Source organism: Rhopalosiphum maidis, chromosome 1 (assembly GCF_003676215.2).
Source record: "Rhopalosiphum maidis isolate BTI-1 chromosome 1, ASM367621v3, whole genome shotgun sequence".
Classification (NCBI taxonomy): Eukaryota; Metazoa; Arthropoda; class Insecta; order Hemiptera; family Aphididae; genus Rhopalosiphum; species Rhopalosiphum maidis.
In genome coordinates, this window is record NC_040877.1 from 9248884 (window position 1) to 9263635 (window position 14752).

At 24.7% G+C, this 14752-nt stretch overlaps 1 protein-coding gene across 1 annotated transcript in view; it reads left to right on the plus strand.

Moving 5' to 3' along the window:
* LOC113555952 (serine/threonine-protein kinase pakA-like) overlaps positions 1-14752 on the plus strand; it is a 199210-nt gene that overhangs the window by 175673 nt on the left and 8785 nt on the right. The gene's annotated exons all lie outside the window — the stretch shown is intronic.

Consider the following 14752-nt stretch of genomic DNA (forward strand, 5'->3'; position numbering starts at 1 on the left):
TATTGCCATACGAATATATATTCATATTAATTATTATAACGTACATATTACAATATAAATATTTTCATTTAAAAATAAAATTGAATTATTAATTGATTTGTAATGGATTAGGTTTTTAAATCAATCAATTAATTAATTCATTAATATTCTATAAGCGAGCTGAAATGTCATAATATACAAAATAGAATAGAATAAATAAAATAATAAATCGTTGAATTTTTTTTTTGTTTTTTTTATAAATGAATTTGTTTTGCTTACATTACTAGAGCTTATGGTTTATTTTATTCATTTTCGTACTAGATTTACCAAAGAGGAATTTTAAATAAGTAAGATGTAATGGGATTCAAAAGCGAATCACTTAAATAAATACATACTTTTGCAAAAAACATAATTTCCACAAATTCACAAACGTTACGAATAATATTATATTATAATGTATAACAAAAATACAAAATAAACATTTTTAATAACGAAACCGTGAAAATGAGAAGATAATTGTATTTGTTCATTTAGATACAAAACATTTTAAACAATCATGTGGAAACAAATGGAAAAGACTACGGTTGTGTTCTTCTCAATAATGGATAAAATGCTATCGTGTAGTCCAGTCTAAACGTAAAGTCATTACCGTTTTAACTCATTTTCTGCGAATAAAATAAATGCTCATCTATGGTTTAGTTTTAGTATATACACTTACAGCATACTATTAAATTGCGTAAGAAAAGCGTCATAGTATCTATCTGTAGAATCAACTATCTTTTTTGATTACTATGCACCTACAATTTTAAGTATATATTTAATTACACGTATAACAAATGTGCAATAAATTATATATGATAGTTCTGATAAATTTAAGTACTAGTGTAAACGCAAGAGTATATAATTTGAGTATATTTTTAAGTTGATTAAATTAAATTAACTTTTACTGATATATATATTATCACGATTTAAATTTAGTAAAATATTATCAATTATTAAAATCATTATTTTTGTACTAATTATATAGTAGTATAATATATACATATGTAAATAAGTTAGGTCAATATTATTAAATTGTTTTGAGAAATACGATATTAAACATTATTAAGTAACTTTTTCTTTCGTATAGTTAATGGATAATGGTAGTTACATATGTAACTAAGAGTATAATTATAATTATTTAGAAATATCTACCATTTTTTTTTAAGTTTTTCAACGTCTTTTTGAATATCTTTGAATTTGTAGTAACCTCGATTATTTTACATTCAACTTTTTTAATTTTTTAAGCTTCCATTAGGTTTTTTAATATATATAACAATTAATTTAAATTGTGACATGTGTACATCACACATTAGTATTATACTGTCAGAAAAAATTATCGCATAACAGTCGTTATTACTATGCGTCGCATATCAAACGTCTTAAAAATTTAATGAGATGTTATAATTTTAAACATTATTATTGTGTTTGTTTTATATCCAATCTATACTCGGTAATTTTTAATGAATAAGATCATTTAAAATGTCGAAGGAGATAAATATTGCTATTATTTTTACTTTTAGTTAGTTTTACCTTTATTAAAACAACAATCTTATGCTTTAGCAAAACTTTAGTTTATTTTGAATATTAAATTAAAAACTTAAAATGTATATAAAAATAAAACTCTAAATACTACAAAATATAACCATTAGAATAAGTTAGTTTACAAACAAAATTATTCAATTAAAAATTTGTAAAAAAATTAACTTTTGAACCTATTTCATAAAAAAGCGTCAATTAAAATATTCAAATTTCAATTTTGTCAAATATATAATATCATGATAATACGAGCATAATAATTTTGTCTACTTACACTACCCAAAATAATATGTAAGGTTATTAACCCGTCAAAATATATATTGTTAATATCGAACTTACGTCATGTGAAGGATTTCAAGTTTACGTCAGGTTAATCTCAGAAAATAAGAGTTTCAAATGTCATCAAACCTTGAAATTCATAATCACTTAATTTTAAAACATCAAAACTCTTGTTTATACATACATTTATCTAATAACTAATATTAGATTACTAGATAATCAGTTTATTTAAAAAATGAAATATTAATATGAATCTAGGTTTTGCACGAACAAATTATAGTATAGAATTTATTCCTTTTTAGTTTTTAAAAAGAAAATTCAAATCATATTCGTATAAATTATTGAACAATATACATGCTTACTTATGTATTTATAAATATTCAATACCCAATGGTAAATTTGTTAAAACTCCATTATTCCCATAAGACCAAGGTAAATCACAAGTACAAATAAAAGTAAAATATAGAAAAAAAATACATAAATACATTTTTTTCCTATATTAATTCAAACATAAACTAAAGTTAACGTTTTTGTAAACAATTCTCTTTTATGTAAGTACCTCTAATTTGTTAACAACAATTATTTTTTTTCGTTTTATAAATATTTCCACAAACCGTGAAAACTAATTTTGAAAATAAGTATTATTAATATATGTTTTATTTTTGTTCATTCCAACTTAAAATATTGAACAAGGATATTAATTAAAATAACGGGAGTTATATTGTCCTAATTATAACGAGTGAATTCGTTAACTAATGATAATGAAGGATAGTTTAAAACTATATAATACATATATTACTTTTTAAAATGTAAGCTAATTTAATTTTAAATACAGTTTAAATTAAAGATAAAAACAAACGAGGTAAATGTTTAAGGTCAAAATCGACTTATAAAATAATTCAGACCATGACATAGCTGTTATATTATTAATCGATTATACCTACGTACACTAAATAAACATCATACGTCCATATAAAATCAAACGTGATGACGAAAATGTTGGTTCAGTTAATTATCTAAAATAGCTCTGATTAATCGTAATTGTACGATTGAAATCAATAGAAAAGAAATTAAAATTAAGTACAATACTAAAAAATATGTATAAAAATTGTACAAAATTAGCTATAAAATTATAATTGAACGGACGAACACACACATTCTACTTCCAAAATCAGTTGATTTTAACTCCGATTACATAGATTTCAATTATAATAGTATTCGTACATATGTATACATAGTTATTTAATCATTACAGTCCTAGACTACAAATATTTAAATTCTTACATAATATTGTAGATAATATTAACAACAGTAATACCTAATAATAATTATTAACTAAATAAAAAATAATTTAAAAAAAATTATTGAAGGTATAGGTTCTTTGTTTCTTAAACACATCAATCAATACTGCAAAAGGGAGTTAAGAAAACGGTTAATTTTAGTGAAAGGAATAAAAACAGGGGTTGTGAATCAAGTATGATGTGAAGGGACATTAAAATTTAATTGACAGTCAATTGAGTTGGTTACAATTTTTAAAAGAAAAGATTAATTGATAGAAAGTTTTTGTTCAGCGAGGCTAGACAAATTATTACTGATTTATAGATACGGATGTAGTCATGTGAAGGACAAAGGACCCTTAATAGATAGGCGGCAGAGCGAATACATTTGCGATGGACTCCATCAATCCCTAAAGAATCCGTAGAATGAAGATATAAAGACAATAGTCAAAATAAACGACTTGGGAGAGAGAAAAAAAGTTTGTCGCTATTTTTCTTCTATCATCAATATTATTTATTTTTTATGTTTTTTTTTTTATTCTGTATTCACACTGATTAAAATATACTTTGTTATTGTAATATTTAAAGTTATTTATTAATTGTTACTTTGTACAGCAAGCGAAACCGTGTTGAATACTATGCAAATAATAATCATTATAATCGTAATTATTTTGTTTTATCTGATATTCGTTTGATATTCAATTTGTTCTTCAGAGTATGAAATAAGCGCAATATTCATTTTCTCTTTGGCCCACGCGCGACATAGTAAATTTGCGTTCAGCAAAACCAATATTATATTGTGTGGTTGGTTATAATATTGAAGCGAATTAACCCATTATCAAACTTAAAGGTAAGACAAAGGACCTTGTATGCTGTTATTGATATTTTAGTTCTAAAGCGAATTATAAACATTTTAAAATTGTAATATCTTACATAATATTATAACGCACTTTAAAATTAATATATCAAGAAAGTTAGGTATAATGCCCAAAATAAAATCGTTTCCTTTAAGTTTGGTTATAAGTAAATCCGCTCTAACAGTAAAGCTAAATACACAAGATTGGTTTTGTTTTACGAAAATCTTCCATGTTACGCATTACTCAAAGAAAGAAAAATAAATTCACAACATTCTCTCTAGGTTGTGATTTATAATTTGACGATTAGATTAAGTTGAAAAGTTATAGTTAATAATATACCTTGTCACTGAATTGTAAATAAAATTTACTGGTAACAATATTCCCGTTGTAATGGCAACTCACGGTTTAATCAAGTCTAAAATATTAAAAAAAAAATGTCTCTTAGTATCAATAAATTGTTAATGAGTTATAGCTATGGATTGTAAGTGTTAACGATTTAAATGCATTTAAGAGAAAACATAATCCTTGAGATGAACATAGAAAAATCACGTCGAAAGTGTGCACCTTCATGGTGTATAATATGAACGTTTTGTTTTATTATGTATATGATGTACTTTATAGTATACAGAATAATACATCGCATAAAGTTAAAAATGTATTATTTGGTCATTCAAATGTTTATAGACACTTACTATTTACATATTATATTTTTATAAATCTGTGAATTTATATTATTTATTTACCCCAAGTTGCGTTAACGACTTAAAACGGTTTATAATAATTAATATTTTCCAAAAACAAATTGTTATTGTTAGCCGAGTTATAAACCTTAGTTATGCCATTAATAATTTAATATACATAATACCTTTATATAGCGTATTTTTATAAACCAGCATGCGAGAGATCGTCCATTCTCATTTGCCAATTTTATTATGTTAGAACGTAAAAAAATGTGCACAAACTTTAAAACCAATTTTGTTTTACCCATAACTTTTTTTATCGTAATTTTAATTATTTATTCTTTGTACACTTATATAAGACCCCACATTTTAATTTTTAATTAGTTTTAAATTTTTTTTACCGTGAATATTGATGTTAATAAAAGGTATTTTTTTCGTTTAATTATAAAAACTAGAATACTCGTTAAAATTATTTCAAATAGTAATTTAAATGCTTAAGTTTAATTAATTATTTAAATGTATTGAGTTAATATTTGTAACTTTAAATCTGGATTTGGGTAAAATAAAAATAAGGTAAAAATTATATAATATAATTTTATTATTACACAATTATCATCAGTGTCATTCTTATTTCAGGTTTTATAGAAATTTTTAAATAAGTTAAAAATAATATTCACGGGGCTTAATATTTAAAATTGTACTATATATATTTTTAATGCTTTTTTTCTAAGACATACAAAAAGTATGTAAACAGATATTATATTATATAAATAATATGTATTTATACTATTTTTGTAGCTAATTAATTTTTTTTTAATTAATTAATACTAGCTTATCAATGTTTGCCAGGAATACTCTCCGAGGACATTACCGCATATATCACTTTCTTTCCTTATACCTATACTATATTAGTGTTTATGTTTACATACTTAATTAGTAAATACTCAGTTTCATCATTTTATATTTTATGATGATTTCAACTTACTAGCCCCGCCTAACATTAAAACACTGGTGGACATATTATGTAACACTTGAGTGTTAGCATTATCCAATGGGAAAGCGCCGCACCGCTGGATTTTAATTAATTACCTATTGTATATTTCTAAGACAACTACACCACCAACACTTGAGTCGACAAAGTAGGTCACTACCCAACATGTTTTCTGCATTCATTTTTTTAGTGAGCAGACAGCTTGAATACATTTCAATTTAAAACTATAAATTATTCGAATAGAACATTATTATACTACTGAAATTAAATATAACTGAATAGAGCTTTCAAATTTAAACACGTCAAATAAACAGTGTTAATTATTATTTTGAGGTGTTTCAAATAATACAATTAAATATGATTGAAATGTGTAAATAATTGAAAACTATATACCAACATATATTATTCTTTCAAAAAAAAAAAATAAAAATCAATTAATAATTTATAGACATAAGCTATATGTGTATATAAATAATTTTAAGAATACATATCTTAAAATTTAACAAAATATACAATAGGACATAATATTATGTTCTTCAATAAAAAAATTATCAATAGAAAATCTATTTTTCTTATTTCAGTGCATACTTGATTAGTCAATAAAAAAAAATGCATATGGTTTTCCAAAAGATATTTGTATATCCTTAAAAGCAAATCTTTTGAATATTTTATTTTAACAAGTTTCTTGTTAAATAATAATATTAAACATTAAAATTTTCCCAATAAAAGAATGAAGACAACTTAGTAATGTTCATATTGTTCATATACTGGGAGAAATATAGAATTTACATAAAACGTTTTTTTTATAAATGTCCTTAGAACTTTTCGAGAGTATAATATTGAAATACTGGAAACTCCAAGCATCTAAAGTCAACCTAGCCAATTTTTATTTTATATATGAAAAAAGAATCAACCCAATGCTGACTCCCAATATTCTATTTACCGAAAGAGATTTTTCAGAAAAGTTGGTATACATAGGAAATATAAAAATCGAAATGTTAATAATAAAACTTTTTACTTTCCGGGCACGTTAACAATCTTATTATTTCTTATGAAATTAAACTAGATTTGCGAAGCTCCTAATTGAACAAAAATAAATCAATAAATTAAAACATCTACATTTTATGAGAAAAATATTATTAATTTGCATAGTTATAAAATTAATCTACAGTTTATCAAAGTATAACACTTTAAATAACATAAAATTATTTGTAAGATATTTTATGATATTAAAATGTGAATCTCTTTAGAAATCAGTCGCTAGGTACCTAATTGTGCCGATAGCTTACAATATAATATATGAAAAATAATACGTATTTTCTTCATAAAATTATTTATTTTGCGTGTATCGTGTACCCAAAACTATAACTTCTACACTGATAACATATTATTCATTAATTTTTATATATAATCACAAGTTTCATTTTTCATAGCATCAAATCGTTTGTAGTGGTAAATATATTATATAAAATGCTTTTTAAATAGGAATTAATTACAGAATTTTTTACGGTTATAACAAAAGAACCGAAGAGTTTTAATGATGTGTTTATATGTATCTTATACTTTTGCCAATAAAAACAGATTAACGTCTACTAAACGACTTCTAAAACAATTCAATTAATCGTCTAATTTATAACACCCACTTAGCCAACAAATACGAACTTTCGTGTCTGAAAAATTACCGCACTGCTCGCAGCTATCATATTCGACTAAAATCGATATCAAAAGCTTTAAATGAAAACTTAAAACTAACAAAACCGATAATACTTATGACCGGTATTAATAAAAATATAATTATTCTATGTATGCTTAGTGATTTATTAGTTGATATATAGTATAATATACTGTATTCTTATGAAATATATAAAACTTGAATACAAATAATATTGGTATATTATAATTATATTGTTTAAATTGAATAATAATTGTTACCGCCAATTCGTGTTTTAATAAATTCAAACAAAATAATGTTTGCTTTTATTATTGGATTTTTGTACGATTTATTTTTTTAGCACGTACTATTAAACTATTAAAATATTAATAATATCAATGCGCACGTCACATCAATTTAATGTCAAATAAATACCGACGAAAAAGACAAGTTTGGTAGAATAATAAGCATTTAAATATTTTATCTTTATTTTTTTAATTCGTTTTGGTAGTTGATTAAATCTAATTTATATTTCCTCATTAATCACTATTATGATTATGCATAAAATATATGCACGTATTTGAATTGTTGTAAAAATTCGATAATTTAAAAAATCCAGTTGATTTGTTACTGACACTAAAAACTTGATTAGAGTTAAAACTTAACAGAACCAAATATAGTTTAAGAACTTTAAACTTAGTTTTACATCGGTTAAATTTTAGATTACATCTTGTCATTACCGCCCCCTTACACATCGTTATGTGTGACAACGGTAATAACTAATAAGTAAACGGGCTAAAACTCTTTAGTTATACATAGGAACAAATAGCAATAAAACAACTCTCCATGATTCCTTTTAATTTGATTATTATACGTTTAAACTGATTTATCAATAGAAAGTTTTTAATTGCTAAAATGAAGAAAAAAAACCATTAAATTATAATTTATAAATAATAATACTACCAAAAAGTTATAACTTATAAGTAAGACTACTCATTAAAAAGTCAAGTCTAACAAATGTTATATATGTTATTATATTATATAATTATTGATAACATTTTTAATCATTGAAACAATCGAAATATGTATTTTTAATAATCGAAATTCTATTACTTTTATATACTTGACAATTAAATGATTCAAAAAAATAATATTCTAGTATAGGTACTTACGAAAATAATATTATAGCACATAGAATATAACTCAACTCCGTGTATCATATACCATAATTCAATTTTTAAAACATTGGAATTTCAAATGCTCAATCAAATTGTTTCAAAGTATCAAAATTAAAATAATTTACTATGAATTTTCGACTAAAACATAATTTGCATATTTTCATAAATTTAACGAATTGAGTCTAAATTTTTATTTTGAAATGATTAATAAAATAAAAAAAAATATTGTGGTTATGTATTTTCGATATTTTTTATATCTAAAAGACGCTTTTATTTTAAATCTTATATTATTACATAATAATATATAGACTCTAGCACAATATACTTATTTTCACATTATAAAAAAATCTAGATATTAATATAAATATTTGGTGGATATTTCAAGTATTTGCTTATCTAAGGTTATTAATTTTTGAGTAAAAATAAAAATATGTTGGAGATTTACATTGTATAAATTCTCCAATTTTACAATTTTACATTGTCTTTCGAATCTAAGTACTGAGATTTGTTTACTTTTAATAATACACCCCCACCTCGTCCAAGTACCAGCTAGGCCTAATTTATAAAAATAAATGCACTATTTTAAAACCATTAGATAAATTGTATAGTCTTAGTCGCTCGGTTTAAACTGTAAAATACAGTTGTGTTGTTTTCAGAAACAATTCTCTACACAAGTTATTGTTAATTTTTTCAATTTTAATCTGATAATAGTTATATTGTATTTAACAAAAAATATAGTATTATTATAATATATAAGCATACATAAATATTGAAAATAATTATGTTCCTATTGTTATAACTAGCTAATACTTCGTCTTTGGTTATTTTTATTTAAATATATCTATTAATAATTTTTAAATTATTTAAATAAATGTCAAATTATTATTTGACCTGTCTTTTAAATAATAATATTAACATATATTTTTATTCATTCGTTTGGGATGCCATCAATATGCAATATTGAAATATTTGAAATTATAGATAAAATAAGGTACCCTACTTAATAAAAATCTCCTTAAATATTTTTTAAAACCAAAATAGTTGCAGTGATAACAAAAGTTAAACGATTAAAAAAAAAAACATAAAATTTGGTCCGGCTTACTTTACAGAATTCAATAAAGCTCAATGTACAATTTTCATAACTCTGTAATTCAACAACATCTTTTAGATCCTCGTCTGCCAGTGAAAAAAGAAACATTTCAAAAAAAAAACTTAAGGTCAAAAAGTTTTAAAAAACAAATATCAATTGTGGATTGTGTATTGACTTTTTATTTTTTTTTTTGTCGATTTGTTCGGGTCACCGATACAACGCTAACATATAACAGCGATTACGCAATGACAACACATGACTAGTAAACGAACAAACGACCGCATGTTTGCTACTAAAACCAAACAAATATGTATATCATTGTTGTTATACTTTGCGATTCAAAAACCGTTAGAGGGGGGAAAAATGAACGCCGTGCAGTCGATAAAATATAAAAAACACTCGTTGTCCGCCGATGGCTCGCCCGTCTCAAAGTGAAAAACAAAACACGTTAATTCGTATATACTATCGTAATATATCTCTACGCCTATCCGGGTGTCGCCGTCGTCGCCGGCAGCCTAGAAAGTCATCGAAAACGTGTTAGTATTTCAAATTAGGAGGCTGTACTTAAACACGTACTCATACCTACTGTATTATACACACACACACACACACACACACACATATGTATTGCGGTCGCTCGCGTATGTTTAAACGTGCACAAAACCAAAGCGGACCGGTAACGTCGTCGTCGGAAGGGGTGGTCGGTGAAAAGGGTAGGTAGGCGAATGTATATATATATATATATATATATATTATATTCACAGCCTCTGCCGATTGATGAGCTTTCCACGCTACCGACGTGCGTCGCGGGAGGGAGGAATCGCCTACCTCGGCCACACGTGATTTATCATCCACGGGTCTACACACCGTTGGCCATAATATACGTTCGAGTATTGTATGTGAAATTTTCCGGCTCCTTTTCCGCTCATCCAAACGTTCCTCTTCCCGTCCCTCGCCTACCATGTATAAAATAATATAATATGTATATATTCTGCAGTGCATATATGTATATACCTACGCGTATATAGGTCCGCGTTGTTTGGCAAAGCCGTTTTATCCGATTGCGATATACGGTCTGGTTGCTGCTGCTGCAACAATATTTTAAACAACAAAAATCACGGCAGAAAATTATCATGCTAGTATATAGTATAAAAAAATAAATTGCCATCGGAATCCCCACGAATGAAAACGATTTAATGTAGACACAGAATTGATCGAACGTCCTGTATATAGTATTATAAAAACCATTCGGTTTTTTTTTTTTCAAGTATCTTGGTTAGTATAAGATAACCGTAATGTTGTTCCCAATTCCTTAAGTTTATTATGAAATTAAATCTATTAGAAATGAAATATTTTGCAATTTATGTATTATTCGATATACTCGTGCAAGAGAAAAAAAACAGATTTATCAATATTTAAACCTCAATAATTGATTTGTTTCTGTTAAAATTATTTACCTATTTAAATATTCGAGTGCGACAGTTTAATATGGACAAAAAAATCATAATATGATATAATATCTATATGCTATACAATATAGCAGGAGTTACCAATTTACGGATCGCGTATTATTTATAAAATCATAATTTACTTATTATATTTCTATGAATTACAATTTTTTTTTATATACAATTATAAACATTTTGACTCTTGGTGTAATTATTGTATTTATTCATATCGCTCACGAACATATTCGTGTTGACCACCTCTATTCTATGACTTACATTTATATGTTTTATAACAGACCTACCTATTAGTTTTTAACCTTTGGCAACCATATTAATTTTATGATTTAAGCCAAGTCTTAGCAATAAGTTACCTGATAATTAAAAAATATTTAATAGTGGTAAATAGTATTTGTCATTTAAGTAATACAATTAAAACAATTTTTTGGGTGGAAGAATTAATGTTGTTAAAAACTGTCCTGTATTTTATTCTGAAAATCTGAAACCAATGCCTAGAGAATACCTACTTTTCATCATTTTTTTCATGTAATATATTTAGGGTTATACAAATAGGCGTATTGCCATAATAGCCACGAAGATTTGACTACGAATTATTATGAAATAAAATAAAATATACAAAAATATAAATATATACGAGTATGCGATTGGACAAAACCCGTTTCGGTTTGTTTCCTACTATACAGTAAATATTATATTCCTTATAATAATATAATAAAATAATACAAGCTACGATCGTGTTGGGTAGGTACCCCACGCAAAATATTTAATATTATATTTTAATAAATTATAATACGCGCACTACGTAATCCTAAACAACAACGGCAATTTTAGAGCATAGTACAGTACTATAATTATAGTATAATAAATAACCGATCGACCGAGTCTGTTGTTGCGAAGATAATGTTATCGGTAATGACATTGTCGGACCAGGAAACGACCAATAATTCCAACGATTAACACTCTAAGCCTATACACCTACTGCTTGCTGGGGCGCCATTCACACGATATCGCTAATGTGCACGGGTGCACAATTCGTTGTTAACCCTATTTCGATATCCTATATTATCTATTCAAATCTAAATACGCAATCATCCGCATTTTTAGGTAAAATACGTGAGAGTGGATCACATCACAAGCTAAATTGAATTGTTTTTTTTTTTTATCGTAAACTCGTTTTACTAAGTATTTGATACGTCGTTGTGAGGAAAAAGAAAAGGTTAATAAGATATCATAGTATATACTCGTATGAGTCGTATGTAAGAATTGTGATACAACGTGAAAAAATATAATATTATTAAGTTTCCTAAAATAAAAATTATCTAAAATTTACTGAATTTTAAAATTTTAAATCATAAAAGGAAAAAATTCATAATTTATTAACTGTTTTCTATTTATCTAAAATATACCTATTACTGCATCTACTTAAATCATAGATAAAAACATGTTATTGTTATAATTGTTTATAATATTATCATTTTGTTTTTGTCTTAGCGGTATTATGTGTCTATGGTCTACCTTATCATTTGTTCAATAGTTTTTTTTACTTCTATCTCGTATTCTTTGTATTTGTGGAAATGTTGTTCCGTTCAATCTTTATTTTCTTAGCTATCAAACTTATTTTGAACTCCTATCCTCTGTCTATACAAAACTTACCTACATTACTTTCAAATATAAAAAAAAAATCGGTTACTTTATTTAATTAATATTCTTTCTTTAAAATGTTTATTAATTTAATATTTGATATACGTATAAATATATAATTGTTGTGTATACAATATACAGAATGATTCTTTTATCAAACAACACTCATTATTTTATCAAGTATTGACATTTTTACATTTTTTTTTTTCAAAATATTTTGTTTCATAAATTTTTCAAACCGTATGAAAATTTTATTTTTTCACCCTTTTATTTAATAATGAAACCACAATCAACTTTTGATTTTCAAATGGTAACCTATATTTAAAATGTAGTAAATTAATAATGAGTGTTGTTTGATAAAAAAATCACTCTGTATACATAATATATATATTTATATATAATTACAAATTACCAATATTGTTATAATTTGTTGTTCGTCTATATTTCATAAAATAAAGGCAATCAATTATATTTTTTTTTTTTGAGTCAATAACACGCAAAGTACTTAATTATTAAAAAAACTTTAAATAACTAATATGAATATTTAATATATACGTAAATATTATACTTAAAAGTTTTGAATTTTAATCGTTAATAAAATAAATTAATTGATATAGTTAAATTTCTATAACGAACTTAAATATCTCTTAGACTGTGTAAATATCCATAGGGTTATAATTGAAGCTGAATAGTGAACAACTAAGTGTATCTAAATAATTAATCTGTCGCTGAAAATATATTGTAATGAATGAATTAAATAAATAACCCACAAAAGTGTGTTGTAAGCAATTATCTTGTTTCGCCGCCATGGAAACTTTTCCACGTTGCATATTATGTAAATCGCGTATGTCATTAATTGAACATGTTTTGTTAACATAAAATAATGAAACTGTACAATTAATTTTCAATTTTATTAAGTAAAACTTCTATTTTAATAAGAATATAATAAAAATAGGTAGGTAACATACTTTCAAGCTTTACCGTCAGCTCGATATAAAAACATTTTCTACGTATTACTATAGTAGTAGGTAGGTGTATACAAAATATGATCAGAGCATCATATTTTATAACTTTGAAGTTCCAAGTATTGGTTTTAAAATCACGTAATTTTATTTTTATGTGACCATTATTTTATGGTAGGACTACTTAAAAAGTTTTATGTAGCATTTTTTTATTACAAAAATGTCGACTAGTTGGTACGTACTTAAAAGATAATTGTCAAAGTAATTTATTCCTCTTAGAGCCTAAGCGCAAGGAAAATTACAAAAAAAATCAGGAACTTGTTTTACTATATTATTTATATTTAAAGTAGATTTTAAGTGTACCTCGTAATTGAGCACCAAGTCGGACCTAACCTAACCTAACCAGCTATTGAAATTGATGTATAGAATTTAAATGCTATGATAAATAATTGTAAACACTATAGGGAAAACGATTTTGATCAGAGACAAATTTTAAAACCAATATATTCATCACACTTTACTCACAATATAAATCGTTGAAATAGTAAATAATATAAATCTATAATTAAACAGTTTTCGATTTATTGTAGATTGTAATATTATAATAGAATGTACGCTGTATATTTCATAGTCTTATACTGTTCATTAAAACATATTACTACCATTTGCTACTCAAATAATTGTTATTTATTACAAACAAATATTTATCAAGTACTTCAAAATATGTTCTTCTTATTTTATATCTTGTTTATTTAAAAACATTTAAGCTTTATTAGTTTACCATTAATAATTCAAAAAAATGAGTTTTTCTGGTTTTTTTTTTAATAATAATAATACATTTATATTACATTATAATAATCCCATCATTACAAATAAATTCTAAAAACGTATTGAATAATTTAGTTTTTTTTTTTAAAAAAAAAACATTCTAAGTACAATGAAAAACATTTTTTATGATTATAATAAAATAATAACCAAAGCATAAAAATAAATGTTAATTAATTTTAAAGATTGAACAAAAATTTTCTGTTTTAATCGTAAAAAGCTAAATAATATTATAAGATAAAATAAAGTACGGACATTTTATCGGCTATTCTTTAAATTAAAAAAATATATGAAACGA